Source organism: Struthio camelus, chromosome 2 (assembly GCF_040807025.1).
Source record: "Struthio camelus isolate bStrCam1 chromosome 2, bStrCam1.hap1, whole genome shotgun sequence".
Taxonomy (NCBI): Eukaryota; Metazoa; Chordata; class Aves; order Struthioniformes; family Struthionidae; genus Struthio; species Struthio camelus.
In genome coordinates this window covers 38,719,866-38,732,646 of record NC_090943.1, presented here as the reverse complement: position 1 = coordinate 38,732,646, position 12,781 = coordinate 38,719,866, and positions in this window count along the sequence as shown.

Here is a 12,781-nt window from a genome sequence, read left to right as displayed (position 1 = left end):
CTGCATAACTGATGGTGAAGGAATGGGCACCCCTGTCCCCTCTGATGCTGATTAAATTAGACATAAGCATCAATATGTTACTTATTGGAGACTAGAATTTCATGCTATTACTCTTCAGTTAATCAGAGAACTGTATCTTTTTTTAAAAGATATCAGACTCCCAGTTCTGCTTGTCTGATAAAACAGATGAAGGGTTTGACTACACGACACTCACTGTCTGGGGGAAAAATTAAAAAAGAAATCTTACCTAAAGTAGGCTGAAAGGTCCTGCAGTGGCCTTGGGAAAGCTCATCCTGAATACACCAGACCCAAAATTCAGAGTGGCGTTGATTCAGATGAAAGAAGCAGCAACATAACAGTATTGCCCCATTATTGAGCGTAAAAAGACTGGGCAGGAGGGAGCCTGCCATTTGTTTCTCCAAGATGCTTGGAGACAAGCGTCTTCCTGCAAAACTTTCTCATATACAAGATGTACTCAAGTCTTATTTCCTTGAGCAAAGGTACCTGAGTACCTGAGAGCACGCAGGACCCCAGGCAGGTTCTGCTGCCCCCTTGCCAGAAACCACCCTATCCCCCTGGCCCCTGGCATTTACCTGCCTACCAAAACCTTGAAGCATAGACTAAGCCTTAAGTTCTTGTTGTAGGCAGTTGCATCCTAATTATTTATAACCAGTGGCCTCTAATATGTGATTAGCTAATTCCTGTTGCCACAATAGTATGTAACACCTCAAGTTGACTTTTTTGCTAGATTTCCTTTTTATTTGGCCTTTATCATCTTCCTCGAAGGATGTACATGGACAACAGTTCCTCTCTGTGAAGCTTTGTTTTATCCTGAATGATTCCGGGCACCTCAGCACCAGAAAGAGTGGGGAAGGAACTGCAGGAACAACAACAATAGTGATACCAGTGATTGAAATGATTGACTTTTCCTTAAAGCATTTAATGCCTAGCAGGAATGATTATGCAAAAAATTAGGTTAGCTCTCATTATGTTTTGCAACGGTGTGACTGTCAAGGAAGTTAGAGCTGTTCAAGAATGTGTAACTAGACAAGGTGGGATGAGACTAAGCATAGGAAAATTGTGACAGAATATCAGAAAACATTTCCTCACAGTGAGGCCTTCGATTGTGTAATGGTCACCCCAGGGAAGTGATAGAAGTCTTGGCACTTGAGTAATTTAAAATTAGACTGGGTAAAGCACAGGGGAATATCCTGTTGGGAGCAATCCTATATTGATAGTTGAATAGGCAGAGTCGTCTAATTGGTCTTTTCAGGCAGAAGTGGGAGTCTGTGATGACTGATAGGTCCCTTAGGCATTAGGCTGCAGAATGACCATTTTGCATCACTAAATGTCTGTTCCCGATTTTCTGGTTGGACAGTTTAATGCATTTCTAGGCTTGACTAGCAGAGATGAATATTGTTGCATCCTATATGGGGCAGAAAAATGTTAAGCTTGAAAGAAGCTCTTACGGCAGATAAGAGGATTTGTGATTCTGTTTCAAAACATAGTGATTAAAAGCTAACAATGTGATGCAAAAGTGAATGAATGTCTGTCAGCCTCCTTTTGCTCAGGGTTTGATTTCACAATCAGCTTAATTTTGCACTAGCACCACAAGCAGCAACCCTCCCACCCCACAATGCTGGCAACCTGTCCCTTCCCACCTTCTCCCCTGAGGCACCACAAGCGAATGCGGGGCTGCGCCTTTAGCTAGATCCTTAAACAGATCTAAATGAAAGCTCGCCTGGCAGCACCCGCCTAAGCAATAGTGCTTAGTCAAATAAGCTCTCAAAGCAACTGCCTACTGAGCTGCATGGCTGCTGAGGCCAGCGTTAAGTGAGGGATATGGATATGCTGCTTCAGGTTTGGGGCTTTCAGTGGCAGCCCAGACTTAGGTCAGCTTCTGCTGATCAGGAAACAAAGTCCTTTGTATTTTAATGCTTTGACAAAATAGGACACAGTAAGCATAAGCACTTGGTTGTGGTCAAGTGGTCAGCTTCCAGGAGCTTTAGTTACCTTAAGGTCATCGTGTGATGATCTTCCCTCTAAATTCCCAAGTGGAAGTAAGTCCAGCACAGAAGCATATAGTGAGATTTAGCTCATCTCTTTCAGTAGCCTCAAAGTCCAGGCTTCTAGCCTGAGCTAGTCATCTTTCTCCAGCCAAAGAGAAGAGTGGGTGTCTCCAGAGGGTGATTCACCTCCTGCATCCCAGGTTTAGCCTAAAGCCCAGGTTTTAGGATGGGATGAATCTCAGTGACTGCAGAGGGAGCCCAGATGACTAATTCGTACTAGAAACCTAATTTTTGACAGTTAAAGTGAACTGGGGTGAATCCCAATCCTGGATATAGAGAATTAGCCCACAAAGTGCTTGTGCTAATGATAAGCTTCAAAAGGATATTGAAATATTGGTTTAAATGTATGTTTAGCAATCAAGTCTGCTTTCAGGGAAGAAGCTCTGAAAAATACCTTCTGGGATTGAGAAAATGTTCTTTGTGGTCCCACCATAACAGTTCTCTGTCTCAAACAGGTGTTTCATCTCTCACACATTTTTTTCACACCCCAAGAGGCAGAAACTCACAAATTAGTTTTGTTTTGTTTCTTATTAACCAGAACCATTTTTTCTGTCAATCTGCAAAAAGCAGAAACAACTTGATGGCAAGCTCAGGGAAAGGAGCAGGGAGAGTAAGACGGGCCATAGCGCCACTGTTAAAGGCAATTGGTGTGGTGTTATCTCTCCAGGGTCATGTGAAATAGTGACAGCCGCAGTGCTCCCCTCTCAGGTCATCTGCCCATGGCAATGCATTAAGGCCTGTGACTGTGCAGACCAAATTACCCATGGCCCAGGACGTATTCAGATGCTCCACTCAGCTCAAAATAGATTGCAGACGGATTGTTACACCTGGCTACAAACTCAGACCTCTAAGTGAGGAGCTTTTATGCTACTTATATGTTATAAGAAGATAGATATTGTGTGAAGACTGGATATGTGACCTACTCTGATGCAGGATAAGGTCCACAACACAAACAAATACATACTGTAACACCCACAATTTTACCCCACTGATAGATGTATGGTTACATTTCCTCTTGTGTATAAGCATTCATACATCATCTTCAGTCCTTAAATACCAAGTGAGAAACACAGTGCAGTTCTTTCTTACTAATATGTGAAGGATATCTTGCTAAGGTTGCAAGATATGTGTTATTCTATTGGCTTTTAACTCCATAAAGCTGCACAAAATCTCTACTTTGATAGCTGTCTATGTATTTGTAGCATGATGATGAAACGCACCTTCAAAATACAACTTAAAGACTACTCTTATTACAGATTTAGAGCAAAGATGAGGAAAATGTATAGCAACTTACTAACATTTTTAAATGATGAAATACAGTAAGTGAGGAATGATAACTTTCTTTCTCAGCAACTGCTCTAACCTACCCTAATGAGTAGACTGTTAGGGATTTTCTTCACTTAGCATTTCTCATTATTAATAAATTTTGCCCTGACAACTATAAAGTGAACACTTTGGATTTATGCACCTAACCTAATTACATATGCTGCATGTACGCATTTCATTATTTACTTGACAGATTCATTCCTAGATATCATAAATAATTAAAGAAGGATCAAATATTAACAGTCAGATACATGTTAATTCTCCTCAAATCTGTGGAAACAAACATCTTTTATTTTCTGTTCCACAAAAATGGAATAAAATGCCTTTCATTAGAAGGGCTTAAAAATAGGTGAAGTTCCGGACTGTCATTTTTATTTTGCACAGAGTGAAAATTAAAATGTCCAGCTGCTCTCTAGTCCTTTTACAGGAAAGTATATAGCTATTTTAATAAGCATAAAAGGTTAGTAATTCCTTTTTGACAGTTTCTAAATGAAACGTTTTGGTTTAGTGTTTGTCAGGCAGTCTCAGACTGAGGTGACTTCCAGTGTGAAGTGTGATCCTGTCCCCATGAAAGTCAACAGCAAATCTGTACTGACTGCAGCTAGGACAGGATCCGTCCCATTATTATATATGCATTAGCAGGGGTTTATTTCTTCAGCCTAAAAACTCAAACTAAGCCCAAAACTCAAACGCACCAAATGGTATCAGCCAAGCAAGAGCCTGATCCTGCCTCCTGCTGATCTCCTGGCGCTACCTGGAGAGGCTGTGAAGAGCCCTGCACACGTAGCATCCCTGGGGTTCAGCCCCACTGCGAATTAAAGGCTAAATTCTGCTCCTGCCCTTTACTGCTGTTGTGTGGCACCTCCCTCTGCAACAATCCTACCCAGTTCAGCAGGGTTTTCTGTATATGATGTTACACAGTAAGAACGAGGCAAGACTCTAAACTCTGGCCCAAGAGCTTGCCGGAGCAGCCTGTCCCCTTCTGAGTGCCCTCACTCTCAGGGAGGCGAGAGCAGCCAGCCAGTCCTGGGAGGCACTTGGCACCCTCCAGAATTAGGTCTCTTCTCAGAAGAGGTACCGCAAAGATTTGAGTTGCAATTAAATCTTCAGGCGAATTATTTGTGACGGAAAGCTGTTCCCAGTATGAATTGTCTTGCTTGCTGTGCAATTTAAATTGATGTTTAAATATTTTTATACATATTATTCAGTATCTCCATTTGATCAAAAATATTCTCCAATTTGAACAAATTTACTTTTGGATATTACATCCAACAATTTCATCATTTAAAGGTGTTAAAAATTCATAGATTGCCACATTATTCATCATGCAAGATTAATGCCAGCCTGACAAGTTTTGTAAAGATCTGGGGGTTTTTTCTAAGTGCATATACCATATCTGTATGAGATGTACCTCGGTTGTTGAATATTGATTATTCACATCTCCTTTCTTATTTCTGATGCTAAAGAGAGAATATTAGGGTGTGATTGTCAGGGTTAGTGTCTCTCTGACCTACACATGTACTATTAATAATTTATGAGTTGATTTGAAATAGATCTCTGTGAAATGAGCTGGCAATAAGCAGGGCTGTCTAAGATGACAAAGATTCAGAACAGACCAACTCATGTACATCAGCTTCTCAGTTTCAATCTGGAAACAAAATGAAACAAAAACTTAATATGCCTTACGTAGTAGTTAGAGATTTATTATTTGAATACACAAAGCAATATCACTGTTACCTATTAAAAGTTATGTCTGGATGATGCAGTCAATACATTAGCCTAACTTTCGGAAGTGTTCAGCTCATTCAACCATATTAATACATATGACATATAAATGAGCAACAAAAGGCACGACAGTCTGTTGGTCAAGCCTGTAGGTGCTTGAAGAGCATCTAATTAGGAATGCAAGCCCAGCTCACAGTCTCTTAATTCCATACATGAATTGTCTCCCTGAACTCAAAGAAGATAAAAAATGACAAAGGTCAAATTTTGCGGAGATAGGGTCTGAACTGGATTGAGGATGCCTAACATCTAACAGAAGCTCCTCAACAGTTAGCATTATGCTCTTTTTGTTTTAAAAGCCCTCTTCACTTGCACTTTACCTCCCTTCTTCATTTAGAAAGCAGCCCTGCATACCCATACTCACATCTGCAGACTCACTGAAGAAACGCAGATTGCATTTAAGGGGCGTCCTCAGGACTAGACCTGGAAAACGCAGTCGGTCGCTAAATTGCATGAGCCATTACACACCCAAACACAGCCACAAGCTCAGCGTGGTGCCCGGCGATGCAGCCGGAGGCAGGCCCACTCCAACAAGCTGCTCATGGGTGAGCAGCACCTCACCAGGAGCCATTCCCGAGGAGGGCCACGCTCTTCCAAAAACCGAGGGTGTGAAAGCGAGTTCCCCACATGCGAATGCTTGCAGGACAGACACATTTCAGGGCTGACCGCTTCTCAGAGCGATCCAGAGAAGGCTCAGGCATAGTAACAGTATGAGATGTAAGATACAGCTAAGAAAACATGATTGAGCTGCCCTGTGCTTTTTGAAGTGCATTCTCAGTAATTTCGCAGTAACAAACTGACCATCTGCCAGCTCACCAATGAGAAATGTATCTAGTAAACCGAGAGCCTCATGGTGCAGTGTGTGGCTTCTCCGCATGTACCATTTTCTTTCCTCAGCTCCTGGGCTAAACGTGTTTGTTACTCACTGACATGGTGCATTCCTAGTTTTCTTGTCACATTTATTGCTGTGTTCCTAATCCCTTAAGCTGGATAGAAGTATGACATAGAAGGCTTTTTCTGTGATGTGATGCAAAAATAAACACGGAAAAGTAAATGTGTCTCTGACCTTAGCAGGAAGGAGAATATTACTTAAACCACAAACAGTGAATACATAGACACCTGGAAACTAGTTAATACCTTGCTACAAATCTGAAATAAAGATGTTGAAGCAAGGAAATTACATCAAGCAGCATAAGCCACAGCAGAAAAGAACAGCTTGTCAGAGTCATATGGGTGTTGTAGTGACATACAGACAATAAAATGGGATGACACCAGCTCTTCTCAGTGAGAGCATTTCTCCTTCTGTCTCCTGGGAGTTTCGCTGCGCTCCCTTTGTAGGAAACCTTTCCACTAAAAGTGGCAGCAAGCCCTTTGGAAGTCTTATTAATATTCTTCCTCTGTGCTATGAAGTATGCTGTAGACAGTAAATGACAGTTGCCTAACAGTTAATGCTGTGCAGAGTAAAGGGAAGTAGCAGAGGGTCTAACACCAGCTACTGACACATTCTGGTAAAACTGCATAGCTGGCAACTTGGAACAAGAAATGAATCAGGAGGGAGAACCAACTCATAATCCTGAGTCCAGCTAGCAGCTGAAGTTGTTATTTATTATTTGCTGTACACAGCATCAAATGTGTGTGCTTCCCAGACAAATCTGAGGGCAAGGTCCTTGCCCTGAAGAACATACAATTTATGCAGCTGACCCTGCGAGATGCTGCAGGCCCTCCAGGGAAGAGCGGAGCAATTTCATCTCAAGATCATTTTGGTGCATCTCAGGAGGTCCTGCCTATCTTTCTAGCACAAATGGTTCTTCTGACCTCTGGGGACAACTGTTGTAAGTGAGGATGGGTTGGATGTTAACATGCGAGTCAAGAAAAGTAACAGCCTTTATCTGCTTGCAGAGTTTCTGCAAGTGCAAGGGTATTACTACCTACCTAACAGAGAGGGGAGCTTTAACTCCTCAGATCTCCCAGGGAAAGTGGCAGAAATGAGCAGACGTCTCCAAGGACAGCACTGTCTTTTGGTTGGGCCCACAGCGGCATTCCCTGGAGGAAAAGCTGGTCAGAGCAAAGCCACATCCAAACAGTCACAAGCGATGTCGAACAGGGAAACAGCAGAAGCAGGCGAGAGAGCTGGTCACATCCCTGGCACTACCTACTGCCACAGCTATCCCCGCTTCACTCTTTGCAAGGGAAGATGATCTCTGGGCCCCTCCATGTCCTCCTTGCTGCGACAGACACAGAAATAGAGAACTGTCAGAAGATCTTTCCCTAGTAGCTACATGTCACTTCATAAAGCATCTCTTTGAGGCCTCCATCCTGAGTTATGGCCACATACTACAACTGGGAATTAGGGCACTGCCTTCAAAGAAATTTCAGCTAGTGCTGAGTGTGACAGTCACAGGTTAGTGTAAGCGCATCACCCCAACTCCCTGAACTGACTCTCCAAATCATTTTTCACTAAATTTAACATTTAGGTCTTTATTTTCACAGGTTTCACCCACAAAAATCATGAGTACCTAATTCCCAGACCAGTAAGATACTTGGTAGACTTATATGCCCTAACGTAGCCCAGAATATTCAGCTCCATGCAGGGTCCCACTCCAACAACTTTAACAGACACTGTTCCTGCCCCTGTCACAGTGCCCTGCCTGGAATAACTGTAACTATGAACAATATTGGAATTGCCAGAAATTAGCCTGACCATTCCAAGAACAAGCTAAAGATTTCTCAATCTCTGCTTACAGTTAATAAAACAGCCTGTTCCCAAAAAGCCAGGTCATTGATGAATTTGGCATTTTCAGAAGGAAATGTAAGCCCAGCGACTTTTTATAAGGGTTCCAACATCGTCAAGGAACAAGAAGAACAAACGAAAGCAAGGAATTTCCTAATGAAGCTCTTCTATGGAAAAGAGGAAAGATAACATTGTACTATTGGCTTTCGGAAAGAAGAGAGAGAATAAGAATTGTCTTATGTACAGGCACTGGCCTGCACTGATAAATGCATTGTAGGAAGCTATTGTGATTAGTAAGAAATAGGGAGGGAGGGAATAGCCAGGAAAGCTGTCGGCACAACACAGTGTTCCTTCCTTGGCACAGTCTTCATCTCCTGTTCAGAAGTCATCATTGCTTTGTCCTCACAACACAGGATCAAGAATAAGCTCGCCGACTCTTTTCACGAAGTGTCTCGGTCACCGCCTAAAGTAAAAGACCTGTTCAAAAAACAGGTCCAGAAGTGGCACGCAGACAATCTTTGTCCCTCCCTTATTTGTGAAAGACCCCCTCTACACACATGGTCACCTCCGTTTCCCCAGCCGTAGAATAGTAACTCCTGTTTATTGCATGTGAGGCTGAATTCATCCACCTTTGCAAAGAGCTTTGAGAACTGTGCACAGGAAAGCTTTATCATTAATGCAAAAGAGTCATTAACTTCCTATATCCAGCTGGTGATATGCTGACTGTGAGGCCAAAGGGTGGCTTAGACTTCCCAATAAAATTCAAGCCCTCATGACATCCAGGAGCCAAACTTGCCTTAAGAGCTCTTTTTTTGTGCGACTGAATTTGTAATATTTTGATGGATGGACAGTCATATCTCACCTCCTTCCCCAGTGTCTTAGACCATAAGAAACAGCAGTAGCTGTGGGTCTTCTATAAAGTGGAAAATAGTAATAAATGAGAAGATTCATATAAGCAGCACATATAATGCATCTTTGCCATATGATAGGAATCCATCCTATTGCTATACACAGGGCACGTTGCCAACAAAGTTATTTCTTGGGGCTAAGTACTATAGTCCCAAGGTAGATATTCATCAGGTTACTTTACTGCTGGAAGGCCAGGTCTCCCAAGGCTCTCAAGTGTTAGGGGAATGATAGACTCCTTCAGAGGATGAGTCAGAGCATCTAAATTTAGTTAGAACCCAGTCCCCTAGGCTAAAGTTAGCCTTTGAGAGTATCGCTCCCCACACTTCAGGTACCTGAACCGCATTATTCACAATATAGTCTTTGAATGAACACAGGAAGCAAAAAAATGTGGGTGTGGATACAAATGGGAACACAGGTACCCTGGATTTTGTGGGTGAAATCCTGTCCTGCGCTGAGGTCAAAGGCAGAATTCCCACTTAAATCCCAATTAAAGCCTGATTTCATGGTGGGAGTGATAAAGACTAAGTCATATGTTCCTGCCCGGCTGCCTTAGGCTTCGAGGAAGCTAAGAACGGAGTCAGACCATTAGTCATGTAGCTCTGTGTCCTTGCTCTGACAGGGACCAGCAGCAAATGCTGGCGCTGATGCCACCCCAAGACACCTGCCTGGCTCTTTCCCTCACAGTTCAAATTTGCTTCCCAGGGACAAAACCACAAGCCCAAAATATTGCAAAAGACAAAGAATCCTTGTATCTACACAAACGCTACCCAGCAGGTGAGGGGCTGACATATCTCAAGGGTCCAGGTGCAAGTGTGGGATACTCTACATAACTCAGGCTATTTTCAAGTGTTTAATACCCTCATCTGACCTAGACTTTTAAGAGACCTTAGCCACCAATGGCTGCTGGTTACGTTTTGCCAGCAACTTTTTACATTAGGTGCCAAGCTCCTTTAAGAGCAAATTGCCTATATAGGAAACGAAATGGAATCAGAATTCCTGATGCTCTGTTCAGGGGTGCGACTTGTGAAGATCGCAAGTGTTCCTTTTCTGAAGGACAAGGAGATCTGTGCTTTTAAAACTGTACACGTTTTAATTACCTGTGTAAATAACATTAAGTAAGAACCAATGGGAGAGCCTAGAAACTGGAGATATATGGCATTTGCACAAACATATGGACGAGTAGATTTTGTAGCCCACCTTATCATCATTATTAATCATTATCATGCGCCGAAGATCCAGGATGGAAAAGAAGGTAAATATAAGTACAGTGAAAATGTGCACTTCTAGAATATTAGGAAATAAATTATTAAGAATGTCATCTACTATCGTCTTTCAGAAACAAAAATATCTTTTCACTACATTTGAAAATTATTGTTTGAAAATGCTCTCCACTTCAAAGCAGACTTTTTTTCTGTTTTTAGGGAAAAAATAACTATAGCACACTGACAAAGGCCACCTATTGGTTCAGACAAGAACGTCATTTTTAATCTGAGTGACACTTAGAAGACAGAATATGTTCAACTTCAATATTAGTAACGCGTTTATTCCATTGACTTCCACTGAACCAGGGCTTGATAGTGTATTCAGTTTTTCTCTACTCAATTTTCTATGTAGTTTTTTTGCTTTGCTTTCTGTTCAACCATCAAAGAATAGAAATAGTATAAGAATCTGACAAAATGCCTATCTCAGCTGATGACTATTTATTTACCTACAAGTGAAAAATAGGGGAGGGGAACTACCATTAAAAAACCCTCACTTTAATTTTGCAAGCACTCAGAACCATGGGCGACTCTGAAAAATTATACCACTCAGTCATATTTTAAACATATCCCTGGGAAAGAATCTGAGAAAGTGAAAATACTTATAAATGCAACCTCCTGAAGGAGGTAAAGCCTTAACATGCATTGTTTTGCTGCTTTAAATAATGCTAAGCTTGGGCATATGCTGGCACACTTAATTTAACATGGAAATTAGTTATGCTTGATCAACATTTTAACAAGGGGAACATTTGAGCAAAACGCATAGTTACCAGTAGAACCTGAACAGTTTGCTACTCCTGATCCCTGAGAAAAGCAAAGACAGAATCAGTGAGGCAATGGTTGAGTCAGGTCCATCACAAATGTAAATGATCAATTATTCCCCTGCCTTTGGGGGAAATATGATGTCCTTGACATATATGAAGGTTTTTTAATTTATCAGGAGACAGTAAGACAAAAGATGTTCTTTGAAGGAGCACAATCAAATTGCAATCTGTTGTTCTGGTTTTTTTTTTGTTTCAATAATCCAGTAGGTTAAAGCCATGATCAGGACTATTAGCTGACAATTACAAGAGCAACATAAAGGCTACCACAGAGCTTAGCTCTATGAAGTCAAGGAAGAAGTGGTAGCCCTTGAAGAAGGGGTAGCCCTTCTCCACAGAGTTTACCGTTTGGCAAGGGCAGGTCTCCAGCACCAAATGCTCTGCTACACAGAGCTTCCCACACCGAGGGCCGAATGTTCTCGTTTTGGTATGAGGCTCCACGTAATCACTCTGGCGCAAGGATGGGAGACAGGGCCAATGAGCCTGGACAAGGTCGGCCAGAGAAGTCAAGTCACATAGACCAATTTGCTGCATTTTATTTTGAATCTGTATCTGCCATTACAGTCTTTGCAAACTATCACATACTCCTGTTGTTCATTTTTTTCCCTCCTCCTGGAGAAATGACCCACGTGAACAAAAGGGGAAACTGAGTGACTGGGGAGGGGAAATGTTCAACTACCAAGGGCTCATAGCAAAGAAATGACGAGAAAAGGAAAAATACACCTCCACCTTTGAATGGCATTTGTCACAAGAGTCGGTAAACTCTTTGCAGGAAGCAATACAATTTTTAAGCTGGTGATGCCTCACAGAAACCTTTTAATGACATTTCTAAAAACTTTAGTCATTACTGGTGCAGTCGTTAATAGTTGCCAAAAGAGAAAACAAAAGCTCTTGGACTGTTTCCTTGGAGTCTGCACTCGATGTTTTCAATGTTACACCAACGCCTGGAAGTGGTAACGGAGGTTAGGGCCCTCACGAGAGCCCTAGGCACCGTAAAAACCCCACGCAGAGGCCGTCGCTGAGCAGCAGGCGACGGAAGTATTGCTCCTCTCGCCGTCCGCAGCCGCGGGCAGGCCCATCCCGCCCCTCACTCACGCACGGCAGCGCCCGCGTCGGGGCCAGCCCTGGTGGCCCGCGAGCGGCCCCTTTTGCTCCCGGCAGCCTTGGAGGCCGCGGCGGTTCCCCGAGGCCGGGTCTCAGGGTTGGGCAGGCAGGCCGCAAGCCCAGCGCTGGCGCCATGGGCCCACCCGCCGGGCACCCTCCCCTCAGAGGAGCTGCCTTCGCAGCCGAGTTATTTCAACGGAGCAGTAAAAGCAGTGGCGTGGTGCTGTTACGCGCCAGGATATAACCCTCCCTCTCCCTCCTCCTTCTGCTCTGCTCCATACAGGAAAACGTTTTTTCCTTTTTTTTTTTTTTTTGCTTGGTATTTATTTTTTTTATTTCCCATTACCCCTTTAATGCAGAGCAGGGCTGCTGATTACAAAAGAGGCAGTTTGACTCCAGCAATAGGTCTTCTTCACTAATCCTCACTGTCATGGAAATTCCAGCTGCTACAAGAATAAGAGGCTCAATCCATATTTGCCAGCTCTAATATGAAATCTGTCAGGGCCCAAATTAATGAGTTCCAAATTCCTTACATCACGATAACAGGTTAAGACTGGTCAATTAATTACATAAATCCTTCCCGATTCATTGTGCATTTTCAGGCGAGATTGTGTCTTACATAACTCCGTGACACAAGGCCTTTTGGCTCCGTGTTGTTCCGCAGAAAGGCCTCCATTTAAGTGCAGCCTGCCTGCCACGGAGAGGTGTTAAATGTCACACGTTAAGATTTGCACTTTTCGGTAATTGCTTTTGTTAAAAAAAAAAAATTGAAGAGCTCTG